Consider the following 15634-nt stretch of genomic DNA (forward strand, 5'->3'; position numbering starts at 1 on the left):
AGCGCCCCCGGCAGGAAAGGGCGGCCGCGCGATTGGCTCGGGGGAGCGGCACCGCGCAGTAAGAGCGGAGCGGATTGGCCGAGGCGCCGCCGCGCCGCTTTCGGTTCCGTACGGGCGCTACAGCGGCTGAGGAGGGTCAGGCGGCGCAGAGAGCGCGAGTGCGGCCGCTCCGCCACTCCCGAACCCTGAGGTAAAAAGCGGCGGGAAAACTCCGAGGCGGCCTTGGAGCCACCTCGGCCTGGAATCTGAGGAAAAGCCGCTCGAAGGGGGGCTCGGAGCGAGGAAGAGGACACCGGCACCGGGCTGCCGCCTCAGGAGTCCGGGAGGCGCTCGGAGAGTTGGTAACGCTACCGCCGACAGGCCCGGCCCCGCCTGAGGGGCAGCCCCGACCGGCGGCTCCCGTTCGTGAGGGGAAAAACACCTGCCCTCGGAAATAATTCACTCCGCAGACCTTGCTCTGTAACACACCCACCAAAAAAACCCCAACAAACCCGAAAGACAACAAGGAAAATAACAAACAAACAAACAAACAAAAACAACCAAAAAAACCCCAAACCCCTCAACACCAAAAACCCAACAACAACAAACAAAAAACCACCAAATAACCCCCCCCCCAAAAAAAACCAACCAACCAAAAAAAAAACCCCAAAAGACCACTACCCCCCTCCAAACCAAACCATAATTTTAAGGCAAGAACCAAAATAATCTGCAATGTACAAGAAGAATAGAATACAGATACCACTTATCACAAACTTCATGAGCTCTTACATGCTCAGAGTGCATCAGAATGTCAGTGCATCAGAATGTCACTCAGGGCACAGTGGTTTTGTTAATTTATTAATTATTCCTCAGTGTAATGCAAAATAGATTAGTAATTAGTGCTAGTTATGAATCTGAGGTGAGTGAACAATAATGTGATTGTGGAGCTCTGATCACACCAACAGTGAGATAGTTTATATTCATTTAATCCCACAGGTATCTGTCACACATCACCTTGAACTCATCTGCCATCTGCATTTAACAATTTAAATTTGGCAAGTAATTATTAAAAATCTTAATAATTTACTGCTATTTTATTTCTAAAGCTATTTTGATGTTGCTTGTTTACTTAACTCGAGTTTTCTGTCCAAGCTGCTTTTATAGCAAACAGATTCAAGACTGGGAGAACAGTCCAAGCAATAATTTTTCTTTTGTGCCAAGGTGTTTCTTATCTTTTGGCAAGACGAAAAAGAGAGAAGTAAAATGATCAGAAACTTGGGATTTGGCCTGGGCAAAAGGGCTGTTAGCTTTATCCAGATTTACAATTTATTGGTAAGGTTTTGTTTGGTACAAGAATGTGTTAGGTGGCAAAGCAGAAATGTTCCCCACATTCTCTTGAATTCACATTCACTTTGCTGCTGACAACCAGACAACTGTTTGGAACGTTTTAAATGTAATTATTGCAATTGCTATTCTCACACTCACCAAGATGAGAAGGGAATATTTCATCCCTGCCAGGGACTAACAGACCACGGCCACATCGCTGTCACAGGAAAAGGACACCAGAGCTTGGATTTCATTCCAGATTCTAGGCAGCAAACAAAACTGATGTTTAACATCATGAAAGAAAGCAAAATGATGGTTCATCTGTTAAGAAAGATTTGCACTTCATTTCCCTCTTCATTAAATTTTCTCTGCTTTGTTTTTTTTTCTTTTTTTTTAAATTCCGCTGTTGAAAATATACACAAAACCCCCAAAACAAACCACAAAAAAAGATTATTAAAGCTTCCAGGGGAGCAGCAGTAGCTTTTGAGCCTTTTCTAGCAGCCTCTGCCACATTCAACCATATTTAATACCTCCCTGTGACATTATTTCATGGTTTCATGCTGCATGGGCCCTACTGGTTGTTAATAAAAGAAGGGGTTTTATTTGAGAGCAGCTGAAGCAGCTCCCTTTAGGTCACTTTGTCTGTGCCCCCTCCTCTCCAGCTCACTGGGGGTGCGGGTGCAGCAGAGAGCTCTCCTGCATTGAAGCTGTCCAAGTTCCTCGAGGGCATTAGTTATCCTCCACTTAGCCTCAAGCCACTTCTTTTGCCGTTGATTTCCTTTGGTCGGGGCCCATCTGCAGCTGAGCAGCCAGTTCTCTCCATCCCCATCCTGCAGCTCAGTCAATCTCTCACTTCAGGTGCTCCAGGCACTTGTAAAACAATGATGTGTGGCTATCTTGAGGAACGGTAAACGTGCAACCGACTGCCCTAGGGAGAGGCTGTGACTATTTCCCATGCACTCCTCCACTGGATGGCTTCTTATGGCTCTGGTTTTTCCTGGGCTCAAGTTTTTATGTCAAACAAGGTTAAATTGAGCCCCCTATTAGTTTTGGCATAAAATGCTACACACTTATTTAATTTAATTATAATTTCATTTTCAAGAGGAACCCATTGTACAGACCTAGCCCTAGAAAAGCAGCTCAATATAGAGCTTAAATTAAAACCAAACCCAACAAGCAAACAGCCTGACAGTGATTTATTTCCCCCTTTTTTCCATCGTTGCTGATAAGGAATTGCACCTGCAGCTGTTCCAGGAAAGATTCCCAGTAGTGTTCCAGCCATTCCCCCATGCCCAGGTGGGGCATCCCCTTCTGGCTTTATTGCAAGCTGTGAAGAGCAATTATGGCATCCCTAAATAGTCCTGGGAGCCCTGGGATGCTGCACCTGAGCAAGTAACTTCTTTGGAACTGATGGACTTGTTTTAGCAGGACGCAGATCTCTCATCCTGACTCCCTAAAGAAGCCTTGGGAGAATCCATTGCAATTGCATGACTTTAAACCAGCTTCTTTTCACTTGGTTTTCTCTCCTCGTTCCTGTCCTGTTGAGCTCTACTTTAAATTAATTTCCTGCTGTACCTCTTGGGATGGATTTCAGATGCCACTGGATTTCCTTAGCTGGTGTAACTCGAGTGTCTCAGTGTCCTTCAGAAAACTCACGCGGATGAACTTTGCAATCACAATGGCTGTGGCAGGTGGGTGCAATCTTTGATTTGACTGAAATAAAAAGTGGGGCTGATTGCATTTAACCATTTGCCCATCTGCCTCCTGGATCTTGTTGGGGCACCTGTGTCTCATCCTATTTTAGGGCAGCACCAGAGCCTGTTCCTTTCTCCCCAGGTCCCTGAGGGCTCTGTGCTGCTCTGCTCCCTGAGCAGGTGTGAAATTGCAGCATTCCCTGTGCTCTGGGAATGGGAGGTGGATTCAAGCAGAAGGTGTAGGTGAGTAAACTGAAGCCTGTGCTCATCCTAAGCTGTGCTGTCCTGCCGAGTAAGTTGGAGATTTCTACAACCATTTGTTTTATGGGACTGCTTGAACACGTGAGAAAGAGTTGAAGCTGTAAATCCCCTTTCTCAAACCAGTGCTGTGGTTTCTAAAGTGAGCTGGGTGTGTTGGGGTTTTTTACATTTTATCTTTGCACTCTATAAGTAACAAGTAAGGCAGAAGGTTGAATAATTGTCAGAGCAAGCTTTTATTTTCCAGGAGGTTTATTTGGATGTGTCAGTAGTTGAAGTGCATGTGTGTATAAAGCCTGTGTGTCATGCCCACAGTGTAATAGATACATGAGCTGTCTTTTTTTTTTTTTTCACTTCAGCAGGAAACTTTAAAACCACTTGAGTCCTAATTTTTATTGCTGTGCAGCCTAAACTTAGTGAAGGACTTCAGGAAAGTGGTTGCATTGTTTGTTTGTTTTTTGGGTTTTTTTCTCCTTTTTGTGGTAGGGGACAACAGAAGAATAACACTGAAGAAAATATAAACTCCCTACTTGAATTAGTAGAGTCAACTCCATGTTTTCTTGATCTCTCTTTTGTCCTATTTATTATCTTGAGAGTTAAAGCATCTTATAAATCAATAATCAGGGTTCAACCAAGCCTTTCTGCTGGTGCAGGGGATGTAACGTGTCTCCATAGGCCAGCTCTTAGGTGGTTCACAGGACAGAAAAACCCAGACCTGGGCAATTGGAGCTTCTGGCAGGTCAAAACAGTCTCAGCAGGTGCAAAGGGGAGGGAGCAGCCTCTGAAACTGAGGGGCTGTAATGGAAACTTCTGTGTTCAGCTGCAGGGACCATGTGGCTGTGCTGGGGATTTGACTCAAACCTGTTCTGTGAGCTGGCAAGGGCAGTTCTGCAGGGTAGTGGGCAGTGGTTGTATATTCTGAGTGAAACCCTTCCACATCACTCTGACACAGAGCCTCTATGTTGTTCTTCCTGCCAGGAGTTTTAAATGTCCTTGCCCAGGTACTCTGCTTTCTGGGAGCTGTGGATTTGGGTTCTTTGACACTTAAAACCACTTGAATTCCCTTGTTCAGTCTAGATTGTGCTGAGATAATTATGTAAATTGTATTAACATGTATTTCTATCTAATGAAAGGTAAACCCTTCCCTCTAACAAACTCTGTCCTTTTAAAGGTGTTAGCTTTGTATTTTATACCTCTTTATTGAGCTGCTTTCTCTTTCAGCACCTCCCCAGGAACGTTCCAGGTCAGTGGGACAGGTACCACGTGGAGGTTCTGCTTGTATTTATTTACTTATTAAATACATAGACCTGTTTGTTGTAGCATGTGAGATTCTGCAAGTGTTTCTTTTATTTGCAGCGTGTCTTTGAAGCGAATGTGCTTTATTTGAAGCGGTTAATATACTTTGGCAGTGGCTGTTGAGCTGGGGGTCAGGTGTGTGCTGGGGGCTGCTCCTGCCATTGGACAGAGGGAAGAAATCAGTAGATGCGCCTGGAACACTGGCTGCACCAGAAAATCAGAGGGGTGAGCAACCACAGTGAGAGTTACTTTTTTTTTTTAGCCAGTTCACTGATGAACAAGTGTTCAAGGCAGTGTGAAACATCACATTTTAATTTCCCCCTTTTCTCGGGGGGGGGTCTTCACCGTGCCCTGGCTTTTCTGTAGTACAGAAATTAGAATACCGTGCCCACGTTGGCAGGAAGCTCCCTGGAACAGAGTAAAACCCAAAATTACGTGATTTGGGGTGTTTTTATTGCAATGAACCCTGTGCCATACGGTGGCACTGGTGAGCTGGGCACGGGCTGCGCTGCGCCCGGCGCGGTCCGGCTCCGTTCTGGCTGTTCCTGGCGCTGCCTGCAGGGTGCAGCTCCTGCCCACGCAACTCCTCCGCGGCTCGCTTGGAAACTTCCGAGCCTCCCTGAATATTTGTGCAGTAATAGAAAACAACGGCTTGGTTTTCATGTCAGTTCTTAATTTGCATGGGTGAGTGATTGGCACAGAAAGGATTTTTTATTTGAAGCAGAGAGATAGATCTACAGAAATAGTAAATTTTACAGAATTTACTACGGACAGCTCTTCCCTTTTTGTGTGCAATGGGAGTGGAGAGGGGCCGAAGAGACCCTAAATTAATGGATTAAGGAGGAGCACCTAGAGGTGCGATTTTAAAGCCTTTTCAGGCATTCCTGTGAACTCTGATCATTCAATGCTGTGCCTTTAACAAAGGAGTTGAGCAAAGCTAAATGCAAGAGCATGCTGCATGTGTGGGGTAATGTTCAGGTTCCAGCTTTCTAGACTGAATTAGCACCACTTCTAACACTACAAATGACTTTGACCTGTAGTGTAAAAAATGTAAGTGAACATCATGTGTAATTCACAGAGCTTCCTGATATGTGTGCTTGCTGTTGAGTCAGTTTTTGGGTGCCCAAGTTAAAATGATTTGTAGTCTAGAAAACACTCCAAAAATCCCACCTGAGGGCTCAGCACTGCTCAGGGCTCTTGTCTGTGTCACCCTGCAGATCTTTGTTGGCTGTGAAGAGCCAAAGCTCTAATATTAAATGCATCTGATGGGAATTATGGTACGTGCCAAGGAATACAAGAAGGTCTGAAATGACCCAAGGCCCTGAATTCATTGAGTGATTGAGGGGCAAGGTGTGATTGTTCTGTGGCGTGTAGCACAAAATCAGTCCAAAAAGGTGAATTAGGAGCTCTTCAAACCCCAAGTTGAGAAGTTGTGATTATTTACCTGTGGATGTGACATTTTGCAATAGCTATTTAATGGTTACTTAAACCATTAAAAACTTAGCGTGTTAATTTTAAGAGGCATTTTCAAGTAAGAGAAGCAAAAGCATGGCAGTGATTCATAGAGCCTCTCTAACAAAGAACAAAGCTCTGGAAACCTCCAAGCTGCTGGAGGTGCCAAGCAGAAAGGTCCAGATAGTGGAGAAAGACAGGAGAGTTTTTTGACCACAACTTGTCCATCATTAAAGCATCTCAGCCACTGAATCCCTTTTTTCTTTGCTCTCTGAGAAACTCCAGGGAAAAGCCTTTGAAATCTTGTTAGAAGTTGGATGTTGGTGAGGTCTGAACTTGTAGCAGCACAGAGTGTGGTGGACAGCACACTTGAAATAAAGCAGCAGCCTTGCAGCTCAGAGTCCTGTGGATCATGGCTGTTCCCCTTTGGCATGGTGCTTTGCATTTTTGTCCTCAATTTCAAAGCAAAACTATAAATAGGAGTTGGGAACTGTGTGGATGTGGTGATTGATTTTTTTTTTTTTTTTTTTGCTGTTCTCACCCCTTGCCTTGTAAAGGAGGTCTAAGCTTAAATTAAGAGCCAATGATGAAGCACTTTGTCAACCCATGCCACGTCCTTGATCCATTTCCAGTGTGTTTGGCCCCATCCTCTTGCTGTGACAAATGTTACTGGCTTCACCAGGGCTGGGTCAATCTCTTTGTATGGAGGTTTGAAATTTTACCTTGAATGCAAATACTTATTTCCTCAAAAGAACTCCTTGAAATCCCTAAATGTTTGCATTAATTTTTTTTTTCCTTAGGGAAAAAAATCTGTATTATTTTTTTGGGGTATGAAGTAAGAGCTACACCTTGGTATAGGTCCTCCTGATGAGAGGAGATATGACATACAAAATGAAGGATGAAAACAGCAATAAAAAGTTTCTGGGGATGATAAAAATGATTTATAGTCAGGACCCAGTTATAAATCTCATCAGCACTTACTATAGCTATACTTACATGTTGCTACCATGTTGAAAGAAAAGTTAGTAAAGAATTCAGAGTGTGGTGTTTAATTCACAGTTACCTGCACAAGTTGCAACTGGCTTGAAAAATGCCAGTGTTAGTAAAAGTAGGAGAAGACTGGTAATTGTTTATATTAATAGGGGTATCTGCCTTTCAAAACTGTAGACAACCCTGTTTTGGGGTCTGAAATGTGCAGAACATGTAACATTTTTATAGGGTAGTAGCAGCTGCTCCCAGTAACAGGTATTTGCTCCACAGCTGGTAACAGTTCAGTGATTCAGCTGCAACCTTTGATTTATTTTATTGTCTCATAACTTCATACTATGTGTTTGGCCTTGATCTTGTTTCAGGTGTTGTCTTCAGAGCATCCCAAACCTGATCTTTATAAGCTGTTTGTGTAGTGGGTGGAAAGAGCATCTGAAGGAAACCAGGAATTTCTCAGTGGTACTCACTGATCTTTCCATTCTTCGCTGGAATGATCTTTATAAACAACTGCCAGCATATTATTCCCAGGACAGGTGATACTCTATCCTTCTGCCTTCAGAGGTTCCAACACCGTTCTGAAAAAAACACCTTTTAATAAATGACTTTTAATTGTTATTGGTGTTTTCAGGATATTAAAAATGGTTGTGTGTACAGGCAAATAGAAACACAAAGCCAGGGCAGCAATATCCAGGGTATCGTTAACTCTGAGCTCTTTGCTGAATCTTCTCTCAGTGACTTTTTCCCTTTAGGATTGTACCTATTTTCCAATTCCAAGCAATTGTTGAGTAATTTCTACTCATGAAATCCTCAAGCAGATGTAATTCTGTGCCTACCATGGGCAGAAAAAAAAGCCCTCTCATCTGTAAATCTTGTCTTTTCTTCCTGACCCTGATACTTTTGAGAGCAGTGGCACGTGGCTGGACTTGCACAGCATTTTCTGCTACAACAGGGGTACAGTGCAAGATGCTGATGGGCACCAGCAAACTCACAGTCTCTAAGGAGGTTGTGCAAAAAAAAAAAAAAAGTCATGCCAAGAAAATCCTCTCTTCACTTGCCATGCCACAAAATTTTGAGGCCAGGGCTGATTTTTTTTAACCCTGGGAAGAATTTGAAGCCTCTGAGGTTTGAGAGCCTCTGAGGTTTGGGAGCTTCTGGCCCTGAGTGGCTGAGCTGGAATAAAACCCAATTTCTTGGCTGACTCTGCAAGGTTTGGGGTTTGTTGGCTTCTGCATTGGGATCCCTGGCCAGGGCTGGCCCTGAGCACCAGTGGCCTTGGTTACATGCAAGAGGGAATATGCTTTTGAGGATTGCAGTGGAATACTGCTGAGGGTGCTTTTGTGGCAAGCCTGGGGGCTGTTCAGCACCTGCCTTGAACTGGGTAGGAGTTAGTGGATGCTTCCTGAAGGGGCTTTCCCTTCTGTAAGCTGCCCATGGCACCTCCTGGGCTGGCCCTTGGAGCTTGGCGTGGCCGTGCTGCAATCCCCGAATTCCTGAGGAGCCTGCCTGCGTCCCCTGGCCTGTGCTGCTGCTGGCAGAGGGAGGGGCTGGGACACCCCGTGTGCCAACTTTTGCCTGGCACAGAGTGGGCTGAACACTAAGCAAATGTCAGAGCAAAGCCTTGCACAGATTTATTCTCATTCAGGGAAATGTGCAAATCTTGGCTACGAATTTAGGAGCACAAATATTTGAGGGAAGGAAAATGAAGGATTAGTGCATGCTCGTATCATAACTGTGCCTCCAAATGGAGTTAATTCTGGATATGCTTCCTCAGCCCTCCTGCTCCCCACAGGTTTTCCTTGACTAAATGAATTGTGAATCCTGTTCCTGTTGTCCGAGTTAAGTGGAGTGAAACCTGCCCTGAGTAATACTGGGGGGAAGTTTCAGCTGTAATTTTTTTATGATGAGCTTTGCCATTTAACATCATTAAACTCAGTTATCACAATTAAGTTTGCTCTAGGGCTTTTCTTGGTGCTTTTTTTTTTTTTTTTTTGGCTGTTTATTTAGTTGATTTACTTCAGTTCCTGGATATATGGAGTTTTAATGTTCCTGGTTTTGTCAACCTTCTAAAAAAAATTCAGCTTTAAAGAAATTGATTTTTCTGAGAGCTTCCCAGATCAGAGAAACGGCACTCTTGATTTCAGCATGAAGAGTCTGGAGTTGTTAGTGATTAAACTAATGAGCTGTATAATTATAGCACAGATTGAGGTGCAGAAGTTTTGCAAACCATTCTTGCCCAGTTGCTGTGAAGCCAGTGCTTTCTGCCCTGCTGTTCCAGAGACTCTTTCCATGCAGGAATTGATTACACTTGCAAAATTTTCTTGTAAAATCTTTTCCCTTGTAAATATATTCTTTCCATGCATCCAATGCTGATTCAGTTAGAAATGGGTTTGCATTTAGAGGAAACTTTTTCCCTTGTTCCAGGTAGAGCCTTTCTCACAGGTCCCAGGCTGGATCTGGTAGGCAAAACCTGTGTATAACTATTGCCATCATCATGACTCCTGGTCTCCAACCCTTGTTGTCTCTGGATCATGGCAAACAGATGGTGTTCAAGTTTTATTTGAAGATCTGACTGCATTGGAAATGAGGCAAAATGAATTCAGCCATCACTAATAGTAACAATGCCAAACCCTCAGGAAGTTTCTTTCCCCTTCTGCTTTTCCATGGTCTTCTTTAGAACTCTGTTACACAACTGTTTCATCTGAATGGTTTAACCAATGGTTTTGGAGGTGCATCTGCAAAATTTTCTGGTTTTGTGAGCTGAATCAAGCTGATTGTAGCTCCTGTGCACACAAGTGTCCCTTTAGGTCTGTCCATCTTGTTGGTGTGTACAGAAATTGGATTTAATGCTGGAAAAAAAATCTCTATAAAATAGAATTACTGTTCTAGCAAGGTAAATGCAGCGTTTTAATTGCATTTATAGTTTGAGCCCAACCAGTTGTGTATTAGTAACTGCTTTCCTCACAGAGGTAACCAGCAACAACCACAGGCACTGAGCTTTGTTTGATCTAATTTTTGGAAAAATTGTTCAGCAATCAGTGCTAATAGCTGGCTGATACTTGCATAGCATCCAAGTTCAACTGTACATTTGCCTTTCACGGGGCAGACTTGCAAACATGATCTGGCACCCAAACAGGCCCGTGCTAGACTCAAATTATTCATGTGTAGTTGGATAAATAAACAAATAAGGAATTTGGAAACTTTTGAGATTATTGAATATTTTTGATTTGGTATCTGCCTTTTTAACTTAGAACCACTCAGAATGGTCTTGAAACCAAGCTTTTAGGCTTCAAACAGCATTTATTTGTATCTAGGTTGGCTATTTGTGATTAATTAATGGATTTCAGGAGCTCTGAAGAGTCTTAAGAGGGGGAAATTCTTCTCCAGGATGATGGATATATCCAAGTGAACAGGCTTGTACTCTTTATACTTTTTAGGTTGATGCCCCTGAAGTGTTGATCTCTATGGCACTGATGGTTCTGTCCTGCTCTTCAGAAAAATGTTATTCCCTTGATGTCTGAAAATCACAGGAAAGGTGTGCGAGCCCTTAAATGGCAACAAGCGCCTCTGCAAAGGGTGACGTGAGGTGAAGAGGGGAAGTGGCAGCACAGGGGCTGTGCCGGCTCCTGAGCTGCAGAGCATAGCAAATGCTCCAAATATCAGATGTGTAAGTTGAAATTGCCTCAAGGCAGCTTAATCTTATAGGGGAGGAATTGGCATGGAGCATAAACCAAGCAGAAATGGGCCTTGGCAGCCGCAGAGCAGCAGCGGCAGCTCCGGGACAAGCTGTTCTGAACACTTTATCGCTCGTGGGCTCACGCTTGCTGCACTGCTGACCTGGGCAACGTCTCCTGGTTTGATCTTGGCCTGATATCCCCCTCAACCAGGCCATCCTGTGCCTTATCCCAGCCTGAGCCAGCTTTCCAGGGAATTCCTCCTCCCTGCCGGTGCTAGGGAGCGCTGCGAAACCACCCCAGGGTGGTGCAGGAGGTGGCTGAAGCAGACTTAGAGCTGCTTCAGAGAAGGGAAGAAAACAATGTCATGGAAATAATGCTTTCCCAAATATGGGCCATTCCCTGCCTTTTTTGGGGATGGGGTGGGCAGGTTCCACAGCACGTCTGTGTTCAAATCCACTTGGGCGGTTGAGTGCCTCAGGTCTCCTTTCTGCTCAGTGCTGGGACAGTGTGGAGGGGTCATTGGGGCAGAATTAAAAGCTTTTTTGTTGTTCTTCTGCATGGTTTTTGGCACTGGGAAAACCTGTAGCTCTTGCAAAACGTTCAGCATCCCTGAGCTTAAACACTATCGTAACATCAGACCTCACTGGATTTTGGCTTGGGGCTTGCATCCGGAAGTATTAAAATGCTTGTGTTAGACAGGAATGTTACCCTCGATATAAATTTCCATATAAAAACCTCGACTTGTCATTTCTCCATATATTCCCCCTGTTTGTCTCACCCTGATTTCTTTTTATTGCTGTTTCTGCTTGGCAAACACCGCTGTGGTCCTAACTGCATGTCAGCCTTTGAGGGAGATCCTACAGGACAATGAGGCTTTAAAAATTAACAAAAAATAATGTTTTAGGCTTCCCGTGTGCTCTTTAAGGCCTCTTAGTGCCTGGTGAAGGGAATGTGCGAGCAGTGGGTTGATGGTGATGTGGGGGGAACCCCACAGACTTCTCCCAGTGCCTGGGTGGCCACAGCTGTGGGATGGGGCACCCTGTCCCTTTTCCTGTGCTCTCCTGGTGCTGCTGTGCTGGGTGGGATGGCATTTACACCTCTGAAGCCTCCTGAGCTCTGCACTGGCGAAGGGCTGTGTGGTTGTTGGCTCCAGCCTCGGTGCTGCAGGGCATGATTTCAACCATGTCTATGGAGACCAATTTTCAACATCAAAACAAACCAGCGTAAGTGGAATTTATATTACCTTTTAAAAACACGAGTCAACAGAGCTGAGGGCTCTGCTTCGAGGAAGCCTCTTGGGTTTGTTCGGGGAATTACTACAAATATTTTATGTCCTTTTGGGGACTCCAGGCAACCTCAGCAAGCTTCTGCCCAGGACAGCTGTTGAAATACCCCAGGTTAAATAGCTGGTCAGAGAGGGCCTGTGGTGTGAGGCAGCACCCCCTCAGCACCAAATACCTTCCGCTGCTCAAAAGCACTGTTTAATTTTCAAGGCCAGACTGATCATTCCAAATTTCTAGAAAGCATTCCCCCCCCCGCCTAAAGCACAGTATTTTCATTTTGGGTGATGGTGGTCAGGAGCAATCAGACCAAAAGCCTTGATCCCAAGTGTCTGAGTGGATGCAAATCTGGGTGATCTGAGGGGCGAAGAAATATTCTGCTGTGCAGAGCTAAAAAATATCCCTGCAGCAGTAAAACAGCAGTGGAAGGGTTAAATTCAAATAAGAATATGCTGTGGTGGAGAATGTATTGTGATGCTGCCCAAAGCCCAATGAAGAGGCAGAGTAAAAAGGGCTGGGGGTGTTTCACCCTTCTCCAAAATGTGCTTGAACACTCAGTGCTCAAATTCAAAATAATCTTGTAAATTCAGTAAGAGAGGCTAAAAACCAGAATCTGGAAATTTTATGAGTGTGTTTTATTTTTTTTCCTGAGCTGGTTAATGCTTATCCCAGTCTGGGGAAGAGAAACATACCAGGCTACTGGACTTAACATTTACAAATAACCTGGTTTAGGGGTTTTGGCCTAGGCACAAGCATCAAATTATGACAAGATGAATAGTGAACTTAAGTGCTTTCTTTTGTGCCAACAAGCTGCCAGTTTAGAGATGTGTTTCCATTATCTGGGTACCTGCAGGCAGGTGGATTTTGGTGGGATGTTGGTACTGAGTGGATCTTCATTTCTTTCTGTATCCTACACCTGTAGCAGGTATGTGAGTAATCCTTCAGGAGAGCTTTACCTGCATCTTTGATTGCTGTGAGTGTGGTGCCTCTCCAGCTTTTCTTTACTCTGGTATGCAAACAGCCTTTGATCAAAGCACCAAGTGAAGCTTCACAGGAATGGCATTGTGGTCTGTTAAGTTCTGTCACCCCAGAGAATGCAGGTAAAAAAAAAATTAAAATAAGTAAGGAAACATATTCCTGCAAAATGTTTGCTTGTGTTAGACCTGAGTAGGTTTCAGCTTGGTGTGGTTGATTGTCCATGAAATTTCAGTGCTTTATTGGACATGTTCACTGTACAATTCAAATCTTTCCTCCTCAGCATACCGGAGCAGAGGCAGAAATCTCCTGACCCCATTAAAGTTTCATGTTACTATTTTGATCCTTGTGATTTGGTTTTTAGTACAGAATCACAGGCCTTGCAGAGAGTTCTTGGCATGTTGGTTCATGTTCCTCTGCCTACCTACCTCTGCCAACTTGTAGAGCTCTCCTGAAACAAAACAGCCCTACTAAATACTGGGGTACAGTCTCTGGACTGATCCTGGGTTGCAAAATTGTCTGAAACCAGGTTTATTTGGGGAGAGAAAGCAGCAAATGCAAATCTGTTTTTATCACTCCAAGGATCAATTCATGCCCAATTAGTGTGTGCAGAAACAGCTTTTCTGGAAACACCATTGTCTGCAGTGTTCTGGTTCCTGCTGCTTTCCCCCAGGCAGTGCCTTTAAACTGGGCAGAAGTAAAATTTTTCTCCCTTGAAGGTGACTCTTCTGCAAACATTTGCTGCTGGCTGAGTTGGCTTTGATGCAGTTGTGGCCACTGCTGAGCTGGGTGTGATATTTGGGCACCAAACCCGGTGCTGGCAGCAGCTACACAAAAACCTCACAAATGCAGGCCATGGAGGCAGCACCAGCACGCTCTGTGCAGGCTGCTCCTTTCTTCTTTTGGTGCCATTTCCAGGTTTTGGGCATTTGGCATCACAAGAGCTGGTGCTGACGGCAGAGCTCCTGGCAAGGGCGTGCAACGGCTCCGGAGCTGCCGATGGCAAACTGGAAATGCTTCCCTGTGCCTGCGGGTGCCAGGGGAGTGGCTCCTGTCCAGGACAGCCACGTATTTAATGGCTCTTGGGAGGCTTTGCTGTAGATGTGTGCAGTTCAATCTCAGCCTGGTCTGGGCTTTAACATTCCCAGCATCCTGCCGTAAGAAGGGGACAGGACCCAAGCTCCAAGCCGTGTTTATGCTGTAGTGCATTTGCACAAGTGTGCAAAGGTTCAACTTCATTCCCTGCTCTGATCCCCAGTTACTCCTGATGCTGGATTAGCTCTGTGGAGTTGTGGTTTCCTCTTTGCATGGTGTGCCATAACCCTGATGCTCTCCTGGGAGGTGGTGGTCAGTCCAGAGGCCTTCGCTGTTCAAATAAAGCTGGGCTAACTTCCTGTATGTGCATCACTTTGCATTTATCCCCTTTGGTTTTGTTTGGCATTTCCTGCTCAATATTCAGAGCACTGTAAGGGCTCTGTTTTCCAGAGGATGCTCATCTTTACCTGAACAACTGGATATCATTAGCAAAATGTTCTGTTCCCCTTCTTTTATCCACCTCTTACTCTGGGGCAGGTCCTTTGATACGTTGCCTGTCAGAGCAGCTCTGGCACAGTGCTGTTGTGCCAAATTCCTCCTCCAGGCATGCAACAGAAATATTCGCTTCATTTTTTTTGCCATGGAATTACTGTTTTTTAGCTTGTCTCCCTGATGTGTGGGTCCCCCCCTTGGCCCCGTCAGCCTCCTGAGATGTTGCTTTTGCTGTGATTGGGAGAGTTTTGATTTGCCAGTGCAGGCATTTGCAAGCTGCTCCTTTGGCCTGCCGTGTTTGTTTTCACCCCTGACCTTCCAGAGCTCAGGAACATTTCCATTTGCTGCGTTCATGTACAGCCTCAGCTTCTCAGAGAATGACTTATTGATTTTAATAATGCCTTTTACCCTGCTGTTTTGGTATGTTGGCTTTCCCTCTGCAGCCCTTGCTCCGAGCTTCCAAAATTTGTTTGTTTTCCTAGTTTCCATGCCGCCTGCAGGAATTTTGCTCTTTTGACTTCCCACTTGGGTGTTTGTTGTATATGTTCTGTATAGGAAACATTCCTGTATGTTGCACGGAGATACTCCAGAAACTCTCCAGTGCAAGAAGAAAATGTGACCCTCCAGAGGAGGTGGTCACAGGTTCAGATGTTTCTGCAGTGGCACTGGCAGGATTTAAACCTTGAGGTGCCTGTGTAACTTCCATGGCTGTGGTTTCAGAGTTTAACAGCATAAATATGTTGCTTTTGTCAAGCCAGCTGGTAGGCTGCTCCATTTGGAAGCCTTTCTGTGTGCTTGTTCAGGTGTATGGATGGGGATGGGCCGTGTCTTTGCTTTGGGAGTTTTTGTGGACTTGCAGAAGCTTTAGTTGGGTGTCTTAAGGGTTGGGGAAAGAGGAAAAAAAGAATGTTTTATTACAGCAATGCAATGAAGTGCAGCAGAGTGTGTTTGCAGGGCAGGGGCTGCTGGAGTGCTTAGCTGAGAGCTGCACCTTTTGAATGTTTATCCTGTTTGAATATAAATGTACTTTGTGGTTAGGTAGAAGTTACAAAAATATTACTAACATTAAAAAATATTAATTATCCAGATGCATTTCTGTGAGGGAGCAGGGATGCAGAGTGCTGATGTTGCTTCTGGGACCACTGGGATTCTGGATCAGAAAGCAAAATAATTTCTCATAAGAAAG

The sequence above is a fragment of the Motacilla alba genome, chromosome 3 (assembly GCF_015832195.1).
Source record: "Motacilla alba alba isolate MOTALB_02 chromosome 3, Motacilla_alba_V1.0_pri, whole genome shotgun sequence".
In the NCBI taxonomy this organism is placed as follows: Eukaryota; Metazoa; Chordata; class Aves; order Passeriformes; family Motacillidae; genus Motacilla; species Motacilla alba.